The 25,018-nt window shown below is 41.8% G+C and overlaps 1 protein-coding gene and 1 long non-coding RNA gene across 2 annotated transcripts in view; one reads left to right on the top strand and one right to left on the bottom strand.

Moving 5' to 3' along the window:
• The window catches only part of LOC124277639 (sodium- and chloride-dependent GABA transporter 2-like), a 45,414-nt gene extending 38,676 nt beyond the window's left edge, over positions 1-6,738 (bottom strand). The window contains exon 1 of the mRNA XM_046715025.1: positions 6,718-6,738. The gene's annotated coding sequence lies outside the window, so the exon portion shown is untranslated. The remainder of the gene's footprint in view (positions 1-6,717) is intronic.
• Positions 1,371-23,651, top strand: LOC124279833. Its single transcript, XR_006899592.1, has 3 exons — positions 1,371-1,447; positions 6,531-6,535; positions 23,640-23,651. It is a non-coding gene; the product is annotated as an uncharacterized LOC124279833 (long non-coding RNA).
• The last annotated feature ends 1,367 nt before the right edge of the window (positions 23,652-25,018 follow it).

Genomic DNA, 25,018 nt, shown 5'->3' with positions numbered 1-25,018 from the left:
GAGGGTGATGTAACCTGTTGTATCCTGGTCCCACCCAGTCAGTATTTATGTCAAACAGAGGGTAATGTGACCTGTTGTATCCTGGTCCCACCCAGTCAGGATTTATGTCAAACAGAGGGTAATGTAACCTGTTGTATCCTGGTCCCACCCAGTCAGGATTTATGTCAAACAGAGGGTGATGTGACCTGTTGTATCCTGGTCCTCCCTAGTCGGGTCTTATATCAAACAGAGGGTGATGTGACCTGTTGTATCCTGGTCCTCCCTAGTCAGGTCTTATATCAAACAGAGGGTGATGTGACCTGTTGTATCCTGGTCCTCCCTAGTCGGGTCTTATGTCAAACAAAGAGTGATGTAACCTGTTGTATCCTGGTCCTCCCTCGTCAGGTCTTATGTCAAACAGAGGGTGATGTAACCTGTCGTATCCTGGTCCCACCCAGTCAGGATTTATGTCAAACAAAGGGTGATGTAGCCTGCTCTGTCCCGTTACTAGATTGTCGGTTTCTACGTCAAGCATTGAAGGAATCTATTTTATTGTAGACCATACAACTTCTCAGTTCTTACGTCAAGCATCAGGTTCAGGCTACATGCTCTTTCCTTTCACCAGGTTTGAAAGCAATACGCACTATACTTCCATTCATACTGATTCTATAAAACTGTTTTAAAAACACAGAAACATTCGATCGGTATATAATAAGGTTACAATGACACCAAAATCCGGCCTGCTTCTCTAGACTTGGCGCAGTATCACGTCCCCTTTGCTGACGTTTTGATACGATATAAGATACACCTCTCCAGTGTCAGAGACCAATACGCAATGTTTAAATTATTACACTGTCCATACACATGCAGGCCCCATGTGATCTCCATTTGTGGCTTTGGGCCTTTGAGCCTCCATTGTCAACGCACTGGTTCCAGCCACACGTCCCCGAGTGACCCCACACTGTAACTTTCCATTGACAGTGAGTACTGTTGATTCAGCATAGTGAGAATGCATGGGAGTGTATGACTCTGATAGTGAAAATATTTACAGTGCGAGTAATGTTGTTTGTGGGGTGTTTGTCAACCACGACCTTACCGAGTCAAAACGGTACGAGTTTTAAGCAATGGCCCTTAGAGGCGTCCCTGGTGACTTGCAATTAATCTCTAAGTCAGATTTATGCCTGAATGTGTATCTTTTGTGGCGTAATTCATACTTCTATCTAACAGAGTGCTTCCGCAGAATCCAATTATCCCAAATATTATTTCTGAAACATAATTGCAAATATTCAGCGATATACCTACCAAATGTACACTAAAGTATAACCTTATGTTACTGTTGCAATGAAAATATGTCACATGTCCTATATCAAGGGAGGTGGTGTATACAAGTAGTTACAGCGTTCACTCGTCAGGCCGAAGTGCCGGGTTCGACTCTCCACCTGGGTACAATTTATGAGGCCCATTTCCTGTGTAGCTCGCTTTATGTTGTTGGAATATTGGAGGTCACACACACAGATACGCACACGCACACACACACGCACACACATATTAATCATTTTGACGTTGTCTATAAGGTTGCCTAGTACTAATGCATCCGACTAGTCGTGTATTTGATATATGTCTTGTTGTACATTATGTGGCTTATTGTCTATAAACAACTCACTAAAATCAATAAATCTACACACGTTAATGCGTAGGGAAATACAGGCAATAAACACGAAATGGCATGTACGAAAATATGTATACTAAATCATACCTATAAATACAGTATATATAACAGCGTAGAAACGGAATAATATATTTAGCTGTTGTAAAGATAAGGAAACTAATTTAAAACTTGAATTGATTTGATTTTGATAAGTGAATACCTCACACTGAACCAAAACAACATTATTTTAGGAATGGATGCAGGGACTTTTTATTTCCTTTGCAATTACAGTTGGCTCTGTTTATATTTTTGGCATTCACATTGCATCTTTAGTTTAAAAATGCATTTAACATGTTTTCTTGGTTTATAGTTAATGATTCGCTGACAATGATAAACGACTTGCCCACCTGTCGCAAGCATTGTAATGTATGCCCGATTATATGAATAGTGCATGTACGTATTTCCCATAAATTATCTATTAAGGATTTTTTAAAAACTATAATCGCCCTTGCAGGCGAGTTATTCAGGCAACCAGAGCCCGGACTAGGTTTTACTTTGTCCGGGGTACATCGAGCATATGTCGAGGTATATATTTTGCATAATAGAAGTGCACTTTATCGTCTCATAGAATATAATACCGACACCCAGTTTAACGACTGGTGTTTTGTTGAGGAATGATCGTACTAGGAAGTAACACAACAGTGACGGTGAAATTCACTCCAACAGTGACAACAAATTAAACCCGACAGAAACAAGAACCCCAACAGGACGAAGAAGCAAACAGGCCAAAAGCAACAGAAAACAAACTGACCAACAGTAACCGAAATCAATTTGGCAAACTGCAACAGAAAACAAATAGACCAACAATAGCAGAAAACCAATGGGCCAAAAGCAACAGAAAACAAATAGGCCAACAGTAACAGAAAACAAATAGGCCAGCAGTAGCAGAAATCAAACAGGCCAACAGTGCCAGAAAACAAACAGGCCAACAGCAACAGAAACAAATAGGCCAGCAGTAGCAGAAATCAAACAGGCCAACAGTGCCAGAAAACAAACAGGCCAACAGCAACAGAAACAAATAGGCCAGCAGTAGCAGAAATCAAACAGGCCAACAGTGCCCGAAAACAAACAGGCCAACAGCAACAGAAACAAATAGGTCAGCAGTAGCAGAAAACAAACAGGCCAACAGTGCCAGAAAACAAACAGGCCAACAGCAACAGAAACAAATAGGCCAACCGCAGCAGAAAACAAATAGACCAACAGCAACAGAAAACCAACATGCCAACAGCAACAAAAAAACAAATAGGCCAACAGCAGCAGAAAACAAATAGACCAACAGCTACAGAAAACCAACAGGCCAACAGCAACAAAAAAACAAATAGGCCAACAGCAGCAGAAAACAAATAGGCCAACTGTGCCAGAAAACAAACAGGCCAACAGCAACAGAAACAAATAGGCCAACCGCAGCAGAAAACAAATAGACCAACAACAACAGAAAACAAATATGCCAACAGCAGCAGAAAACAAATAGGCCAACAGTAACAGAAACAAGTAGGCCAACAGCAGCAGAAAACAAATATGCCAAGAGTAAAAGAAAACAAATAGGCCAACAGTAATAGAAAACAAACAGGCCAACAGCAACAGAAAACAAATAGACCAACAGCAACATAAAACAAATATGCCAACAGCAACAGAAAACAAATAGGTTAACAGTAACAGAAAACAAACAGGCCAACAGCAACAGAAAACAAATAGGCCAACAGCAACAGAAAACAAATAGGCCAACAGCAACAAAAAACAAATAGGCCAACAGCAACAGAAAACAAATAGGCCAACATTAACAGAAATCAAACAGGCCAACAGTGCCAGAAATCAAACAGGCCAACAGTGCCAGAAAACAAACAGGCCAACAGCAACAGAAACAAGTAGGCCAACAGCAACAGAAAACAAATAGGCCAACAGTAACAGAAAACAAATAGGCCAACAGTAACAGAAAACACACACACAAAAAAAGCAACAGAAAACAAACAGGCCAACAGTAACAGAATACACATAGGCCAACAGTAACAGAAATCAAACAGGCCAACAGTACAGAAAACAAATAGGCCAACAGCAACAGGCCCATGTACGGTAACCGCCTACTTAATCTTTCAAGGACTCTTCGGGATAAAAGCACATACCGATGGTGTTATGTATTCCATACTGTTAAACGATCTTCAGCGTTAAAGAAGTGTTTATCTTGTGTAGCGTGAATGAAATAACAAGCAGGGTTTTGGGTTTTGTTGTAACACAGGGCATGCTTACTGCATCAAGTCTAATTGAGTCTAATTACGTACTCACCAAGTAACCCGCTCACTCATTCACTCTTTCAGTAATCCAGTGATTCACTATACCAACCACTCACCAACTCAAACCCCTGAGACACCAAATATACCGTTCAACAGCTCATTCACTAAATAGACTATTCAATGAATCACTTGCTCACTCCCTCATTCTGTCACCAACTCAACACTCGAACAGCACACCAACCGTACACATGAACATTCGCCTAGAAGCAGTTTTGTCAATACTATTCAAAGTTGACTTGGGGTCATGTTTTGATGACATAAAAATTTGAAACAAATACAAATTTAAACACCCCGGTGTACAATGATACTGGAAATCCTCATTTTCATGACGAACATGGTCACGATGTTTGAAAAACTTGTGTTTGGATGTATCGTGACAGAATCATTGAGCACCATTAACAGAGAACATAACAACATGATGAGGATATCACTATCACTGTTTGCATTGGCAGGACATGGAATCAATACCAGACATCTGACTCAACTACCCGGCGACACTTTGGGTAACAGCGTTCCACCACACAGCTGGAGCACAGGTTTCTCGTGGTTGCAGCCGTGACTGTCACCACACTCAGAAATGACCTGCGGACCAGCAGCTTGAACGTTTTGGCTGGAATAGGGGACGGGGCCAGTACGTTTCATGGATGAGTCGAGAGACTGTCTAAACTTATTCCGGGTTAGGCATCGTCAAGAAAATTTCAAAGTTCAAACGTAGCTGAACATGGCCGATATGGACGGGGTTCATAATTAGGGATTGGATCAGTAGCACTGGATAACGGTTGACAGGTATGTACCGCCGCCGGGAATGTCTGAATGTGCATACGCGCTACTGAACGTTGGTTAGTTTTGGGCAATGAATGTGTTTCTGTGAATTTCGACATTTCAAGTTTCACCAGACACTTTGACTTTTAAGGAGGGATCTGATTATTGGACATGAAATTTTAGGATATGATATCGGCCATACGTTCGATAAACAAGTCTTCATGCAATATTGTTTGAGGGTACATTAACAGATGCATTGCATTTCAATGCGGTGATCCTTAGTAAACTTTGAGTAGTATACAAACCTTCTGTTTACACCTTGTAAATATACACCTACCACCTTTCATACATCGAACAGGAAGCAAATGGATGCTTGCGATAATCTCGTGTTGTTGTGTTTATTAAGTTGCGGGTCGCCACCTATTTCAATGACACATATAACATATATCATGTGACAATCGGCTTCAAACATTCAGGCTGCCGTGTGTCAACCTGACCTTCGACAGGACTGAAATCGGCCAGTATCGGCATTTTCCGTATGAAGTTATCATGCCGATAACAGGCTGATGCAAATAGAGGAAATTTACTTCCGACATAGAGGATGTTTAACTAGGACTGCCGCGACCTCTTGTAGATTGTGAGGAACAAGTGTTTAACATACAACGTCAGGGATAACAGTTACAGATGTCGAGTAAAATGTCATATGATACAAAAAGCTATCAAAGCTGTATGAAAATGACTCATCTGTTGAATGGACTAATTAAAATACTCCTGTTAAATATAACCCATCGCTGTGACGAACTGGAAGAGTGAGTTAAGTGAGATTATTTTTAGCAATATTCCAGCAATATCATGGCGTCACACATTGCATCCTTGAAGGGATTCAAACCCGGGTCTTCCATGTGACTAGCGAACGCTTTAACCACTAGGCTACCCCAGCGCCCCACGAACTGGAAGAATTGTATAAGCACAACAACATACTTCGTGGTGATTTGTTACCTGATTGAGAGTGCTTGAACTGATACTGAGGAAAAACATTTAACACCACACTTAGTCATATTCCAGCTATATAATGGCGGTCTGTAAAAATCAATTCTGGACCAGACAATCCAGTGACTGACACCAAGAGCATCGGCCCAATTGTGATACTATGACATGTGTCAACCAACTCAGCGAGCCTGACCACCCGATCCCGTTAGTCGCCTCTTAAGACAAGCACGGGTTGATGAAGGCCAATTCTAACCCGGATCTTTACGGGTGTCTGGCTTCCTGACACGGCAGAAGCTATGTCCTGTTCTAGATTCACAGTAGTTTTGAATTACCAGGTGTTTTATATCCGCGATAAGCCCCTTGGGTGTACCGCAATGTATTGTTATAGTTGGGTCATGTTTCATGTCATTACATACAGTCGCCATTACGATTGTTAAAAGGGCTTTATAATATTAGGAGTTCACAACACCCGGTGGGTACAGGATCTGTTTGCGCCTCAGTTGGTAACCACAACACTGGTATATAGATAACTTTGGAGTAATTAAAATGCAAAGCGACTGTTTGTACGTGCCCAGTGGTGACCATGGGTGGTGATATTAGTACCAGTGCTAACGTAAGTCAAACGTAACAAGCGGCTCCTCAGCGTGTGGTATAGACAGATGTACCTAGTCAAATTGTTGTGGATAAGATTCGGTTCATTCGGTATACGTTCCCTCTCTTTCTTTTGTCCTTTGTTCGTTTCACCCCCTCTCAGTCTCCTTTATTATCTCCACATGCCGAACTCACTCACTCCCCACCCTCAGGGGCGGTGGGGTAGTCTGGTGGTTAAAGCGTCTTGCCGAATACCCGGGTTCTATTCCCCACATGGTTACAGAGTGAAGCCATTTCTGGTGCCCCCCGCCGTGATATTGCGGGAATGTTGCTAAAAGCGGTGTAAATCATACTCACACATCTTAAATCACTCACCCAACTTCAGACGCGTCTACTCACATCTCTCTCGCCTCTCTGTCATGCTTCCTGCTCCTCTTCACCCTCTCCACCCGCTCTCACTCTGACTACTATCCTCCTCACCATCTCCACCCGCTCTCCCTCTGACTAATATCCTCCACACCGTCTCCACCCGCTCTCCCTCTGACTACTATCCTCAACACCCTCACCCTCTCTCACTCTGACCACTATCCTCCTCACCCTCTGACTACTATCCTCCTCACCCTCTCTCACTCTGACCACTATCCTTCTGACCCTCTCCACCCGCTCTCACTCTGACTACTATCCTCCTCACCCTCTCCACCCGCTCTCCCTCTGACTACTATCCTCCTCACCCTCTCCACCCGCTCTCACTCTGACCTACTATCCTCCACACCGTCTCCACCCGCTCTCCCTCTGTCTACTATCCTCCTCACCATCTCCACCCGCTCTCACTCTGAATACTATCCTCCACACCGTCTCCACCCGCTCTCCCTCTGATCTACTATCCTCCTCACCATCTCCACCCGCTCCTCCCTCTGTCTACTATCCTCCTCACCCTCTCCACCCGCTCCTCTCACTCTGACCACTATCCTCCACACCCTCTCCACCCGCTCTCCTCTGTCTACTATCCTCCTCACCATCTCTCCACCCGCTCTCACTCTGACTACCATCCTCCACACCGTCTCCACCCCGCTCTCCCTCTGACTACTATCCTCCCTCACCCTCTCCACTCCACCCTCTCTCCCTCTGACTACTATCCTCCACACCGTCTCCACCCGCTCTCACTCTGACCACTATCCTCCTCACCGTCTCCACCCGCTCTCACTCTAACCACTATCCTCCACACCGTCTCCACCCGCTCTCACTCTGACCACTATCCTCCTCACCGTCTCCACCTGCTCTCCCTCTGACTACTATCCTCCACACCATTCTCCACCCGCCTCCCTCTGCCTTACTACTATCCTCCTCACCCCTCTCCACCCGCTCTCCCTCTGACTACTATCCTCCCTCACCGTCTCCACCCTGCTCTCACTCTGACTACTATCCTCCCCACCCTCTCCACCCGCTCTCAATCTGACTACTACCATCCACACTGTCTCCACACTGATGAGCCTCCGCTCTGATCCCCTCTGTCTACTATCCTCCTCACCCTCTCCACCCGCTCTCCCTCTGACTACTATCCTCCTCACCGTCTCCACCCGCTCTCCCTCTGTCTACTATCCTCCTCACCGTCTCCACCCGCTCTCACTCTGACTACTTTCCTCCTCACGCTCTCAACCTGCTCTCCCTCTGACTACTATCCTCCCCACCCTCTCCACCCGCTCTCACTCTGACTACTATCCTCCTCACCGTCTCCACCCGCTCTCATTCTGACCACTATCCTCCTTACGCTCTCCACCCGCTCTCCCTCTGACTACTATCCTCCTCACCCTCCCTCAACCCTGCCTCCTCACTCTGTCCACTATCCTCCCCACCCTCTCCACCCTGCTCTCACTCTGACTACTATCCTCCTCACCCTCTCAACCTGCTCTCACTCTGACCTCACTATCATCCTCCTCTCCCACCCTCTCCACCTGCTCTCTCCTCTCCGCCTCTCCACCTCCTCCTCACTCTCCACTATCCTCCCTCACCCTCTCCACCCGCTCTCACTCCTATCTCACCCTCTCCACCCGCTCTCCACTCTGACTACTATCCTCCCCACCCCTCTCCACCCGCCTCCCTCTGACTCCACTATCCTCCTCACCCTCTCCACCCGCTCTCACTCCTGACCACTATCCTCCACTCACCCTCTCCACCCGCTCTCACTCTGACTACTATCCTCCTCACCCTCTCCACCCGCTCTCACTCTGACTACTATCCTCCTCACCCTCTCCACCCGTTCTCACTCTGACTACTACCCTCCTCACCCTCTCCACCCGCTCTCACTCTGACTACTATCCTCCTCAATCTCTCATTCTTTCTCACTCGCTTATATTTTTATCCAGGTCGAACCTGGCTCGGGATTCTTATCTACACAACCCAATAGCCCCATCTGTGACCTGTAAACACTTTAGGCAATATATTTCAGACACGGAAGTTAATCATTATGCAGAATGAAGATAACGACAAATGTGACTTTATATGGCTTTAATTTCAATGTACAAGGATAAAAGTTCATTTTGGTCCAGGAACTGTTATTGCCACCATGTACAGGCGTGTTTACATAAGTATTACATTTAACGCTCATGTATTTTGTAGTCGTTTAAGAGTGTGCACAGAAGTCTAAGGCGCCAAAAGTCTCTGCAGGGTGGCGTCCCTTTGGTGTATCAGAATCTTGTGATCGGGAATTCGAAACAAGTTTCAATCGGTTAAGTTTAAAGGTTATACAGCACAATGCCGGTGCTCGAGGGTATCACAAAAGCGGTAAACATAATAATAAACAAACATGCATCACTTCAAGCTTCCCAACCATACGAAGGTGTCATGCCATGATATAACTGTAATGCCTGTTTAAAGAGGCGTTGAACCCACACACCCACTCACTGGGTCGAAAATTGCTTTGCAAAATATGTCACTTACATTATTATGATGGTTTGATTAACGATTTGTTCCTGTTACATTCTGACCGATTGCAAGTGGTTAAAGCTCTCCCGCGAAGACCCGGGTTCAATTCCCCACATAGGTACATAATGTGAAGCCCATATCTTCCTGCACCGTACTATTGCTGGAATATTGCTAACACCTCACTTAACCTCCAAACCTTAAAGGTGCATGTTCTTATTGCACAAACTTATCCTTTATAGTATTGTACCCCCATTGTGTCTTTATAAACACTGCTGACCTACATTATATATGATTCAGAATGGCTCTCGTTAAAGATATGTATGCAGTGAAAACAATGATCATATGTCTGAGTTGAATATCAAATGATTCAGCCGGGGACTGTAGCAAAGGATGGTATACCTCATTGCTAGTTACAGCACGTGGGTGACATGAACTGCATTGTTTGGTCCTGGTAGTACACCCCCATCTGATTTATTTTCATATTCCTCTGGCTTGGTTCAGCATGGCTTTATGTATGCAAATAAACCCAATCCTGAAACCCAATGCGCAGGTTTTTTAAACTCAGCTCTAAACAGGAAGTATATCGAATCCAGCAGACAAATAGCTATTCAGCCCTAGTGGGAATTTCATAGACATACATTATCCGAGGGAATTGAATATACTGCCATGAACGATACATTAACATAGGTTTTAAAACCATTTGGTGAATATACATGTATGCAAACGTCAAATCTCATGGGGAGTGCATTTGTGTAACACGCCCAAATGTTTATTCAATAAATATTCCATAGTCTACGGAATTTCATGGGAATTGCCATGTTGTACGTTTCTCACAGCATGAACAAACATTATACCCATTCATGTGAGATAATATTCATCGAACTACATTCAATAACATGGGGATGTTCTTGTACATAAATGTATAACCTATACGTCATCATAAGCACATCAGTGTTCTGTGAATCTATTCTTCTAGATACCAATCTTATCAGCACATAACTGCCTTTCACGACACACTTCCAACTTTAAACTGGCTCTGGCCTTGCGGTTACAGCGTTCGCTGGTTACGCCGAAGATCCGGGTTCGTACAGCATGTGTGAAGCATATTTCTGGTGTCACCCGCAGTGGTTTTGCTGTTGAAAGCGTCGTAAAACCAAACACACTCACTCATTATATGACGTCAGCGTCAGAGAATACAAAGTCTCTGTTACTTTAGCCGTGTAAAATTAAATATAGATGTGTATCCAAATGTAGTTAGTACAGATGACTATGACAGGTGCAGAACTAAGTTGTCGCCATGTCATTTCATATACAATTCTGTATATTAGAAGTGTGCACTCGATACCCTACAATTACAACACTCTACATCGTGTACCTAGCTCTGTGATGGCTCCTACAAGCCTGTACCAAGAGCTTAAACATGTCAGTACATAATAATACACTAATGTGCTTGTCTTGCATGTCGTTGTGTTTATCAAAACAAAGTGATACAATATTCAGATTATCAAGTATGAAATGCTTATATGTGATTTTGTTTTACAATTGCTCTTTGCTCTGTTATTAAAGTAAAATTTTCCTTACCATCTTGTGACGTTGATACGAGCGATATGATAGTATCTGGAGACGAATCTTGACTTCATTCACCAAAGGGGTAGGGGTGGGAAGTAATGATATTATTAAGTACGTTTCATACATTTCATGAAAGAGTGAGTATCGTTTTACGACGCACTTAGCAATATTCCAACAATATAACGGCGGGGATAAACCAGATATGGTCTCCACGCGGTGTACCCATGTGGGGAATTAAACACGGATCTTCGGCATGACGAAAAAAACACTGGGCTACCCCACTGCCCACACTTTTTATGTAGCCTGCTGAACATGAACATGCCATCAGTAGAAGTCACCAACATCGCTATTTCGCCAATCGTTTATAGTTATCTGTTATAATATATATTATCAAATATACGTTTCACCCGTCCATGGTACGACAGAAGGGCTTCATGGAAAATGACAATTGTAATTTTCTTTGGAAAAGACGTATCCAAGCCAACAAACTCGACCTCTTTTTTTGATAAAACAAATGGAATTATTTAAATGATTGAATAATTGCCTCATCCAACATACTCAGGGCACATATGCAAGTATGGTGGTATGGAATACATGAATCTGAAGACAGATAACTGCAGCATTGCAATACCAGATACACTACAAATCATCACAGTGTGCAACAATGACTGTACCAGATGTTTGTGAAACTCGATATAATTCACATTATGGAACACGTTGCATGCCTTGTGTAGATGTCCAAACTGTGTTGATTATTCATGGAAGAAAAGTGTGGGAAATGCAAAGTATCTGATCAATGTTTATACTTGTTGTGTCATAGATAATGGGTTCTTCTGTTGTTTCTACAGTATATCATTAATTGAATATGGCGAGATGTTTTGTCATTGTACATGCTGTTTTCCACCTGTTCAGGAAAAACTGTGTGAATAAAGAGTGAACAGTGCTCTAATTCAGATTGAACCATACAACTACTTAATACAGATTTTACACATAAAATAGCAGTCATGTTTCTTTCTAACAAAAAGAACCTGAAGTCCAAAACAGACAAAAAATACAAGCTCTGAAACTTTTGAATTCAGATTTGTCTGTACTAACACCCGGTGTCTGTGGTAGTCAATAAAGTACTATTCATCAATCTGACACATTTGTCACACGTAGTTTCATGAGACTGTACATTTAGCTTGAGAACTAGTGAATACGTTACTAATTGAAATATACTTCAGGGTCGTTTGCCTGGTATTTGCAGATGTACGTGGAATGACACATTTCCGTTGAGATATATATTTATGTACCTACCTGTATACCTTTGTGTGATGCACTTGTATGATGTGTATGATGTACGTGTGTGATGTACGTGTGTGATGCACTTGTGTGATGTCTTTGTGTGATGTACGTGTGTGATGCACTTGTGTGATGTACTTGTATGATGTACTTGTGTGATGCACTTGTATGATGTACTTGTATGATGTACGTGTGTGATGTACGTGTGTGATGCACTTGTGTGATGTACTTGTGTGATGTACGTGTGTGATGCACTTTTATGATGTAATTGTGTGATGCACTTGTATGATGTACGTGTGTGATGTACTTGTGTGATGTACTTGTATGATGTACGTGTGTGATGTACTTGTGTGATGTCTTTGTGTGATGTACGTGTGTGATGTACTTGTGTGATGTACTTGTATGATGTAATTGTGTGATGTACGTGTGTGATGTACTTGTATGATGTACGTGTGTGATGTCTTTGTGTGATGCACTTGTGTGATGTACTTGTGTGATGTACTTGTATGATGTACGTGTGTGATGTACTTGCATGATGTACTTGTGTGATGTCTTTGTGTGATGTACGTGTGTGATGTACTTGTGTGATGTCTTTGTGTGATGTACGTGTGTGATGTACTTGTGTGATGTCTTTGTGTGATGTACGTATGTGATGTACTTGTATGATGTACTTGTATGATGTACGTGTGTGATGTACGTGTGTTATGTACTTGTGTGATGTCTTTGTGTTATGTACGTGTGTGATGTACTTGTGTGATGTACTTGCATGATGTACGTGTGTGATGTACTTGTGTGATGTACTTGTATGATGTACGTGTGTGATGTACTTGTGTGATGCACTTGTGTGATGTAGGGGTGTGATGTCTTTGTGTGATGTAATTGTGTGATGCACTTGTATGATGTACGTGTGTGATGTGCTTGTGTGATGTACTTGTGTGATGCACTTGTATGATGTACTTGTGTGATGTACGTGTGTGATGTACTTGTGTGATGTACTTGTATGATGTACTTGTATGATGTACGTGTGTGATGTACTTGTGTGATGCACTTGTGTGATGTACTTGTGTGATGTGCACGTGTGATGTACGTGTGTGATGTACTTGTGTGATGTACTTGTATGATGTACGTGTGTGATGTAATTGTGTGATGCACTTGTGATGTACGTGTGTGATGTACTTGTGTGATGTACTTGTGTGATGTCCTTGTGTGATGTACTTGTGTGATGTCCTAGTGTGATGTACATGTGTGATGTCCTAGTGTGATGTACGTGTGTGATGAACGTGTGCGATATCTTTGTGTGATGTACTTGTGTGATGCACTTGTGTGATGTACCTATGTGATGCATGTGTGTGCTGTACTTGTGTAATGCACTTGCGTGATGTACGTGTGTGATGTATTTGTGTGATGTTCTAGTGTGATGTACTTGTGTGATGTACGTGTGCGATGTCTTTGTGTGATGTACTTGTGCGATGCACTTGTGTGATGTACCTGTGTGGTGCATTTGTGTGATGTACTTGTCTGGGTCTGTGTCTGGGTAACATGCGTTAAATATATATCCATTCCCGATTAATTTAGAGTTGCTAGTGTACAAATGTGCAGAAAGACATTCTTACGTACATTTCTGTTCAAACCTTTCCATATGACTTACTGTCGGCATCGTGTATTTTTCATGAATTCTGAATTCACATGTTTCATCATTCGATGAAAACATTGTGTAGCATGATTAGACGAAACAAAGCCAAAACCAAAAATGGTGTAAATAGCCAATATTACCTTATTTGTCAAATCAAACTCATATTTAAGAATCTATTACAACTGCTGGACAGTTTTATACTTGGATTACAATAAACAAATGAATAACAGTGCAACATAACACTGATGTTTGTTGAACGTCCTCGAAAACTAACAAAAACGAATGATCAAAGCGTGTTCTTGCTACATGACAGCTCCAGCACCAAAGTCTCTAGCATCTATGGCCAGTTTGAAAGGTTTCTCAAAACTTGGTGTTAGGAGAACAGGAGAATTTATGTGAATGGTTTTAATTTATTTTCTCAAAAGCAGCCTGACATTTGCTTACCCAAACAAATTTCACTATTTCGCCAAGCAAATTAGTGAGAGGGGCTGAGAGACATGAGACATTTGATAAAGTTTACCATGGTAACCAGTGATTCCATAGAAAGTATTTTTCAGTTTTCAATTTCCCATTGGTATTCATGTGATACAGCAGCATATGCTCCAATATTTCAAGTTGTAAATACATTCAAAGTTTAGTACAATTCATCTGGGTCAATTTTTACTTATATTCTCACACAACAAAATGTTAGCACAGAGCAAAAGGTAATAGTGATACTATACATTTTCTGAATAATCAGATTCCTAAACAGTGTGTACAAAAAATGACCAAAATGTATAAAACTTTTGAACATGCAATATATTTAGTTCATACTTAATTATTTCCTCATAGTTAGTCTCACAGTAAGTGTTCTTTTGGTTTCTGGTCATTCTATAATACACTGCTTTGTAATAAAAAAACTTTTAAAGAATTATATTAGTGATTTTTCCTTTTAAAGCCAAACAAAAATTTTCCTTATTGACAGATTACCAAGCCATTTGGTACATTAAGAACAGTCATGTTTGCACTATACTGACAGAGTTTCTACCTTGTAGAATGACTGGATTTCCATACCATGGTCGAGAAAATCTGTAGTAATTCTTTATTCATCCTGAATGTCTCCCATACTTATTTCACTATTCAGATAACCATCACTAATAAAGGTTTTCCCCCTTTTCTGTCCATTTGGTATAATATACAGGTTGGCCATTATCTCTCATTATATAGCTGTTATACCCAAGAGATTGACACAGTATGTCCCTAAGTTTTCCCCAGATATAATGTCCATGCCTTCAGCACATCCTTCCAAAATATATTTGGGACGTATGGAATAACAGATCCGAGTATATAGGTGGATAGAGTAGGTTGGGACTAATGGTGGTATAACTGTCCATTTACAGTTTCTACTGATTACTGTTCTGGTCCATGACAGTTTTGGAGCTGCAATAACATTTTTATCAAATGGTACATCCATACCTCCCCATTTTAGAGGTAAACAACATTTATCAGGTTTCTACTTTCTAGATAAAATACACAAAAATCTTTTCTGACGATTTTCCCAAATATCAGAAGTGCAATTTTGACAGAAATTTAGATTTCAATATAACATTTCTTCCCATAGTCGCACAGACTAAATGATTAAATTCTTTTCTTTTTATCAAATTTGCCTCTGGAAATACTATAATTTCTTTGAATGTTTTATCGAATGCATCTCTGTAATTACTACCTAGCTTATTTTCTACAATCGCATCAAAATCTATTCCTAAAAGTGTGAAGAGAACAATCCAGTTTCCATTCTAGATATATATCTAGATATATCTTTTTGATCCCATCCTTATCAAGTTTGTTTTCAGAGTATTAACTTTTAAACCTGAAAATCTAGCGAAAACTGTTAATGTAAATAAAAGTTCGTGGAGTCCCTTTTCCAATAGAACAAAAGTTATTGTAGTTTCATCTGCAAATTGCACCAAATATATTCAGTATTACACATTATATTACGTCAGTACACAAAATGAAAAATCCCAGAAAGTTCCCATTTGCTTTGAAGAACTGTCAATGTTTGTCAAATAGATTCGACCTTCGCTTGAACTGGCTGTGCACTGACATTAAACTGCCATATGTCCTTAACTTCTTTTGAAGAGTATTATGTATACAAATAACGTCAGTGTCCGTATTAGTATAAGTAAATTATCGTTAGCGTATGTGTACCTTTCTGCGAACTCCTGACGTCATCACTGATTTTCAGTAATCCATTCATATTTTTCACAGCTATTTTCCCGTAACATCAAATGAATTTATTTCTGAGGATAGACTGGTATTCTTTAGTAATGACATTCTATATTAATTTTGTAGATGCTATTCAAACCTCTTAACGACAGGAGAAGCACTTCAAAACGTAAGTCATATCTTATTTAGAGTGTAAACGTAAATGGTAGATCATGAATAATAAAACATTTCACCAGTCTGTCTTTATCGACCGGTGTGAATCCAATTATACCTTCATCAAACACTGAAAACCTGAACGAAAGCTTTACAAAACCATAACCAATATGGGCAAGAAAGATTAATTAGAATTGATTAAGAATAGACCTTATTATCAAAGCATTAATGATTTTGGCATGATATATGAAACATGTGTTGTTCACTGCCACTGAATGTGCTCCATGGACTGTGATTGCCGAACACTAAGGAGGGGCTGCATGATTAACATTACAAGCCCCTACCGAGCAGTATTAACATTGTTAGTTTCATGATGTATTTCACCTTTAATGACACAGCCATTCACCATGGTACGTGGCCAGTTTGTGAAGTGGACCATGCCTTATCGAGCGTCCACATCGTCCAATAACTGTGATATAGGTCAACGTTAATGGTTGTGTGACCACAGAACGGTCTTAATTATATTGCTAACCAGCCCCGAACGAGCAAATCCGTCATGTTTTGACCTCGTGTTGCCTATGCAACAGTTTGGCGATGACTGTACTGTATAACACGTGGCCAAATTGTATCGCGTGTATCGATTTCATTGCATATGTCTAGGTAATATACCGGATAGATAATCTGAGTCACATGTTCCTGTCTGGGTCTGTTGCAGCGTACAAATGTGTTTAGATCCTCAACGCAAACCTGAGCGGGTTCTGACTTTAAGTACAAGGTGTTCCCGTGTTGTGTTTGTGTTCTTTGTTAAGGTGAGCATCGACCTGCCTCTTCGTGTGTTTGTGACGAGGTCCATTGGCAGGGATAGATGTGCTCATCTTTACTCGAACATCTGGTTTCGTCCCAATTTTATATGGATTCGTAAACACATATTCATTTATTATACATAATCGGAATCGCAAAGTGGACTAAATGTTGAAATGATTATGTACAGGGCCTCGTCGCTGTATGTATTTTGCGACAACGTTTGTTACATTAAACCTCATAAGCATTTGGTCTGTCTATTAGGGCCGGCATGTGTCTGGATTGTATTTATCTGTGGCCACATCTGTTTGGCTTTTGTTGACTATGTGTCTGCAGTCTCATGTGTCTGACTGTGGCATACTGTGTCTGCAATCTCATGTATCCGACTGTCGCATACTGTGTCTGCAGTCTCATTTGTCCGACTGTCGCACACTGTGTCTGCAGTATCATTTGTCCGACTGTCACAAACTGTGTCTGCAGTATCATTTGTCCGACTGTCGCATACTGTGTCTGAAGTCTCATTTGTCCGGCTGTCGCATACTGTGTCTGAAGACTCATTTGTCCGACTGTCACATACTGTGTCTGCAGTCTCACTTTTCCGACTGTCACATACTGTGTCTGCAGTCTCATTCGTCCGACTGTCGCACACTGTGTCTGCAATCTCATGTATCCGACTGTCACATACTTTGTCAGCAGTCTCATTTGTCCGACTGTCGCATACTGTGTCTGCAGTCTCACTTTTCCGACTGTCACATACTGTGTCTGCAATCTCATGTGTCCGACTGTCGCACACTGTGTCTGCAGTCTCATTTGTCCGACTGTTGCATACTGTGTCTGCAGTCTCCTTGTCTGTCTGTCGCATACTGTGTGTCTCTGGACTGTCGCATACTGTGTCTGCAATCTCATTTGTCCGACTGTTGCATACTGTGTCTGCAGTCTCCTTTGTCTGGCTGTCGCATACTGTGTCTGCAGTCTCCTTTGTCTGGCTGTCGCATACTGTGTCTGCAGTCTCCTTTGTCTGGCTGTCGCATGCTGTGTCTGCAGTCTCACTTGTCTGTCGCATACTGTGTCTGCAGTCTCCTTTGTCTGGCTGCCTGTCTGCTGTCGCTGTCGCATGCTGTGTCTGCAGTCTCTTTGTCTGGCTGTCCGACTGTCGCATACTGGGTCTGCAGTCTCATTTGTCTGACTGTCGCACACTGTGTCTGCAGTCTTAATTGTCTGGCTGTCGCATGCTGTGGCTGCAGTCTCATGTGTCCGACTTTCCTACACTGTGTCTGCAATCTCATTTGTCTGACTGTCGCATACTGTGTCTGCAATCTCATTTGTCTGGCTGTCGCATGCTGTGTCTGCAGTCTCAATTGTCTGGCTGTCGCATACTGTGTCTGCAATCTCATTTGTCTGGCTGTCGCATACTGTGTCTGCAGTCTCAATTGTCTGGCTGTCGCATACTGTGGCTCGGATATTACATTTTACAATAGCGTACGACTTAGACTAATGTCCCCACTTGGCAACGCTATGCTACATTGAGTAAAGCGTCTGCTTTGTGTTCTCCGACGTAATAGTGTTGTAACATAGGCTTATAGAGCTAAGTCCGACTGATTTACTTCAACTGAAATGTCTTCTAATTGTCGATGTCGTCAACCAGTGAATGACATAATGCTATGTTACAGTACCCACCCAACGATCACTAAGACATACCCCAGCAGCTCCTATGTGGATTATTACCCATGTTAGTCACATTACTATCTACGACGGAAAAGTCAGTTGTACGTTAAGAACGAGGTAAACCACATAACAGCGCTTTCGTTTTGGTTTTTGATGACCGACATAGTACATAGTATATATTATTTCATGAACATCACAAATGATCTGATCAAACCTTTACAAAACCACAAAAATACATTTATTAATTGTTGAAAATGTTTTGTGAGTGTCATATTCAACGGATGCCATTTTTGGACTCCTCTGTGTCACATTTCACCTCATAAAAATTAAATTTAATCGCATACTTCGCCAATCGAAAAAGGCCCACATGCTTTGTCCAATAAGTGTCCAATTTAGTCCTATCAATGAATCCAATCACATATGGCCTTATCACTGAGTGTCACCTACAAGAATATCAATGAAAGTCACATGTGTGCTACATCAATGGATGTTGGAATTAATCTCACGTTTCCAGTTTCAAAACGAAATATGTTGACAGGGCAGAAGTTACATATTAGGCAATGATATGTGTCGCTGATTATTTAATTTCGTTACATATACTGCTGGGTAAAAGAAACTATACATTTTGAAATTTGTTTCAACCAAACCATCGCAAATGTAAATACAATGTCACTAGAACAAAACACTACGAACGTGAACACACATATATGATACCCTTGTTAATTACACAATTGTATAACCTGTCTTGTTTGCTGCTTTATTGGCCATCATCAATTATCTACGTAAGCTTTAGTTTGACATTTAGCATAGTTTCTGGCCGAATAAGAATTAGCGATTGGGCGTGATATATACTCAGACATGGATGCAGTAATGTATTGCCTTTGTAACTAATTCCAATTTCAAATCTATTTTATTGTTTGTAATACTGTATAAACAACCTCAAACGTAACTATGGATACCAGGTCTTAAACCAGAGCTAAATAAGTCCATGGTGTGTAACATAACCACCTGTCAGGTACTGTTTGTCACAAAGAGTAATGACGTTGACTACAGGGCATCTGCGTCATAGGTCATGGGGTCATTAGTCAAGCAAAGCACAGGTAAGTCAGAAGTGGCAACGATAAAGCCCGACGATAAATCTTCCTGTTATAAAAGAGAAACCATTTGTAATTATTACCGATCATTCAGGGATTTGAAATGTTTCGTGTATGTTGTTTAAGAAATACAGTTCGCTCTACCACCATGCAAAGTGTAATAAAGCGCACTTTCGCCCTGAAGTATTATAGTTAATGCACGAGGATGATCAGGGCTCACTGGCGCGCTGTTCTATTGATGTGTCTGCCCCCCTACGGTATGACGAACGTTACCAGAAAAACAAATCATAAACAGTTTGATGACGGTTTTCGTTCGGGTTAATTTCATATGCATCTGTGATTAACGTAAATCAAATGGGGCAATATGAACATCGCATTTCTACTACCAACGTAAGTTTAGATGACATTCCACGGATGCATTGTGGGAAAGTAAACATTGCGAACGTTGCCGTGTCACTGTTAAATTGTGAGTCGAACTGAGACAGTATATCCTTCGAAAAGTGTTCGATTACGAGGGGGCAGACTAGAATAGCGCAGTGACGTCAATACATTGTGACGTAATGGAAAAAGTGTACATTATCGTCTGATAAAGTACTGTCGGCGCCTTTGATCTTTCACCGAAGCATTTTAGAACTTGTTTTATGTCACAGTCAGTTTAACAACCAAACTAAATCATACAACAGAGAGGTTATTAAAGAGACTGAATGATTTACTGTGATTACATGGAGACTATGTGTATATTTATTTGAGTTTCAGAATTACGCCTGGAGCTACCTGAACTCATGGGTTGAATGTCAATGATACCTTTGTTTGATGTATTCTTCTTGTTTTTGTTGTTGTTGTTTTGTTTGTTTGGGTGTGTGTTTTTGGTGTTGTACGTTGTTGATTGCTTGAATGGCTTGCAGCAGTAAATTTCCAACTAAGCGGTTATGATCTCAGACAAATAATCCAAGGGGCGATATCGTCCACTCCTCCGCTTGTTCCCCTGGGCGATATCGTCCACTCCCCTCCGCTTGTTCCCCTGCTGCTCATTCGTCCACTCCTCCCCCTTACCACTTCAGCTGCTGCTCCTTCGTCTCCTCCTCCGCTTGTTCCAGGCAATGATATTAATACTTATGTCAATGCTACTGTTTCTACTACTGTCAACGCTACCATCTCTATCTTGGTACGTCAAGTGCGTAGTAAGTCCGTACGTCAGTAAATCCAAGTGGACTAGCACTGTGTTGGAGAAAGTGCACTGCATGGATATGTCCCTCCTTACCAGCCGTATGATGAGACGAAAGGACCTATCAAGATATGTCTCTATCAGATCTGCTGAACATAATAAACTGTGGCTGTTATGTAAATTTAAACAGATGTCTCGTATTGTCTCACTTGCATCAAGAAGACTTCAATCAAAAGAATGCTGCTGTGGTACTGTTGCTCATGATATCATTAAGCATGTGTTCATATCTTGCCGTATGAATATGAAAGAAAGAAATGAACTGTATGAAAGTGTCATTGATATACACGATGTAGATTGCTTTGTCAACTTGTGGGCAAACGATGATGACATTATGATTACATTTCTACTTGGTGGTCTTCCAGAATGTGCTGCTGACATTGATTTTGATATCCGGTGCAAAATAATGTTCCTGCCTGCTGATTTTATTTATAAATGCCAACATCTATTTGTGTAATATCTTGTCTTTCACCTGTACATTAAACCTGTTCTAACCATTTAAACTGTACCCTTGTAATCTTCAATTGTGGAGGAAATAAAGACTATCTATCTATGATACTTCACTATTCCGGGAATCCTTGGAAACAGATCGAGATTACAATATGAGTTACGAGTTGATGTTTTTGTAATATGTACCCCAACATATATGAACATATGAGAGTTAACGTCATTCACAATTGAGCCAAACGTGAAGCACGCGGTGTTCCATTGTCTACTGAAACTTTAGACACCAATACGTCCCTAAAACATCGTCCTGATGTTATGTCCTTATACGAGCTAACATCAACTTATCAGTACCCAACATAGACATACATACATACTAACATTTGTATAGCGCCGATATCCAGCTCAGCTCAGCTGCTCAAAGGCGCTTAATTTTTCCCTCGTTCACTGGATGTCAATCTCAACGGCACACCGTATTGTCAATCTCAACTCTCTGGGGATCATACAACTCTTGCAGCCACTAGGCGCACCGAGTTACTGTGGCATTCTCATCCTTACGAGGTACCCATTCACAGCTGGGTGGACTGGGACACATAGTCACAGTACTTTGTCCAAATTTTATTGCACGTTGCTAGGTGTTTGCACGTATTCATGTGGCCACCATCTGTCATATACCAACGGATTCGTGGGTTCTTTTAAGTGCACAGGGTTGTGTACTGTATACTAGGGGTTGTGACAACACTGAAAGAGTCTGCACACAAAGTTGACTCCATGGCTTTTACACCCGGTCACAGGTGGGCTCGATCCCGTCACCTCAAGCTCGCTGGATCACTAGCCTGGCGCTTTAGCCAGTTCGCCCACCGCGAACTATCTGATGTGATAGACATAGGCATCCCATTGTAAATCACCGCCAAAGATAAACACCCCAGACAAAACAAAACACACAACAAACACCGTGTTTACTGTTGATGTCTCTGATATAACTGTCTAGCTGCATATGTCGCCAAACAAAATATCTGCTTTGCCTGCGTTTTGTGTATTTCTGTGCAAGGACATAGATCTAGATGCAATGAGCTCCATGACTGTACAGGACTCAAACGAAGCCGTACCCGTTCCCGAACTAGATATATTGCTGTGTATTTGGACAAATGTGTTACCTTGTTATCTGATACTGTTTCAGGGGCGGTGGGGTAGCCTAGTGGTTAAAGCGTTCACTCGTCACTGCGAAGACCCAGGTTCGTGTCCCCACATGAGTACTGTATGTGAAGCCCATTTCTGGTGTTCAACGGCGTTGATATTGCTGGAATATTGCTAAAAGCCGCGTAAAACTAACCTCACTCACTCACCATTTTGTTTCAACTTGCCGTCCATGTCCTGTCGTTCTGTAATATGTTTAACATCGACATAACCTGGGTTAACGCAGCGTTCACAAAATAGATTTCCCCGAAATAATATTTTTTCTGTTTATGTCCAGTATTAAACATCTTGATGCAGCGTCTTAAAAACATTACCGAAATAGTCGCCTAAGGCTATATCACTCACACTACCTACTGAGCCTCCTCGAGAGGTACTTAAGTATGAGAGCTACATAATTTTATATAATCTATGCAACTATTAATATCCATGTTATGCTTGATTGATTCTTCACACTTCCGTGTAAAACCTCCGTACGCAGGGTAGGGGCGATGCCCTCGGCATGACCGACATTACTCTTGAATATCGCTGTGTGTGAATCATATACATTTTATATCCCCCCTCCCCAACCCAACCCTCACACACCTCACACACCCACACCACACCCCCTCTCCAATTAAAAAAAGTGAAGTAGGTGACAACCATTATTGGCATGAGTATATTTCAACGACACTTACTCTCCCGTTTCTCAAAGTCAGAATGAATGTGCAAGCAGTATGACAACGCATGACTTGCAAAACGTTGTGTAAACAGATAACAGTGTGTGTATGTGTGTGAGCCATTTTTCCAGTGCTTAACTGTCAATTCCCTAACGCCTGTGAATTAATGACTGCCCGTACCGGATGTGTTTCAGTGTAAAAATCCATACTTTAAGAACAAACGTTATTGTCGAAACCTTAGTAGGTTCGAATCCCTATGTGTCTAGAATGGTCAGGAAACTTGTGCTCGTGAATTTCACAAAATACATCTGTAGGTTATCCCCACCTATTAAGCTGTGATAAGGCCGAAATACAGTTCGAAGGGCGGTAAACCAAACTCACTGACTTTGGGTAAACGTAAGAAAAGCAAGATTTATGGATGTCAACTTCTTTATTGTGACGTTTCGGGGTGTATGCTTGCTCCTTCATCAGGTGAAAAGTAAAACCGTGATCGCAACTGTAAGAGTGAGTGAGTGAGTGAGTTGAGTTTTACGCCGCTATTAGCAATTTTCCAGCAATATCACGGCGGGAGACACGAGAAATGGGATTCACACATTGTGCCCATGTGGGGAATCGAACCCGGGCCTTCGGCGTGACGAGCGAACGCTTTAAGCACTAGGCTACCCCAACGCCCCTGCAACTATAAGAAGGGACATAGCGTTTACCCAAATATTTGAAGGGCATTTAGAAGTGGAATACGTAACAAAAGCAAGATTTATGGATGTCAACTTTTGTATTGTGAACAACACGACGTTTCGGAGTGTATGCTTGCTCCGACGTTTCGGAGTGTATGCTTCATCTTGCTTTTCTTACGTATTCCACTTCTAAACACCCATGTTTTACTTATCACACCCAGCCATGCCCGTTTCGACATGTAGTCGGGACTGTGTGTTTCTTGGCGTGTTATATTTGGAAACTTGAAATGTTTATTTAAGCAGCAAAAATTAAACTTACATTATTTCCTGGTGTGTTTCCGATTCTTAAATATCAAATGTTAGGAATACAAGACAGACATTATAATCGCCAGACACTAGTATGATGCTGTTTCTGTTTTCTAATGCAAACCATCCAGTGGCACTCGACGTCAACGTAACATGTGTAATGGTGCTGGTAATGTGCATGGCATAATGGCGCAGCGTGTTCACTGAAAAGTCTCAACCAGATGGAGGACATTTGGTTAGAGTATATTAGAAGACATGTGCTGGGTACGTTACAGTGTCCGACACGTGTGTAGATATAACGAATTGTATAACGAATTGGGGAATCGAACCTGGGTCTTCGGCGTTACAAACGAACACTTTAACCACTAGGCTATCCCATACAAAGAATGGTTAGTGGTTGATGGTTAGATGGAGGTCTGTTGGTTGATGATTGGGGTGGATGGAGGTCAGATGGTTGATGGTTTGGGATGATGGAGGTCAGGAGGTTGATCGTTGGGGTTGATGGAGGTCAAGAGGTTGATGGTAGGGGAGGATGACAGTGAGATGGTTGATGACAGTGGTGGATGGAGGTCAGATGGTTGATGGAAGGGGTAGATCAGTCACCTATTATCACCTGGTTGGATGGCTGATGGTGAGTTTATGTGAGCTGTGAGCAAATGAAGGAAGTTGGAGTTAATATCTTGAAAGCACATGTGCCAGACACTTCCGTGTGAACGATCCAACTGCTCACAGGTTCTTTTGTCCAAGTACGACTGCACATGTGTAAAGGTTCGATAGGTACACGAACTCCACGTGCAATATCCGATGGCGCAGTTGACGACTAGCAAGTCCGCATCAGTATGCACATGTACACTTAAACATTTTGAAAAGGCAACGAG

The sequence above is a fragment of the Haliotis rubra genome, unplaced genomic scaffold (genome assembly GCF_003918875.1).
Source record: "Haliotis rubra isolate DU_JTF1 unplaced genomic scaffold, ASM391887v1 Scf1, whole genome shotgun sequence".
Classification (NCBI taxonomy): domain Eukaryota; kingdom Metazoa; phylum Mollusca; class Gastropoda; order Lepetellida; family Haliotidae; genus Haliotis; species Haliotis rubra.
The sequence above is the reverse complement of the archived record's forward strand: the minus strand, read 5'-3'. Positions and strand labels throughout refer to the sequence as shown.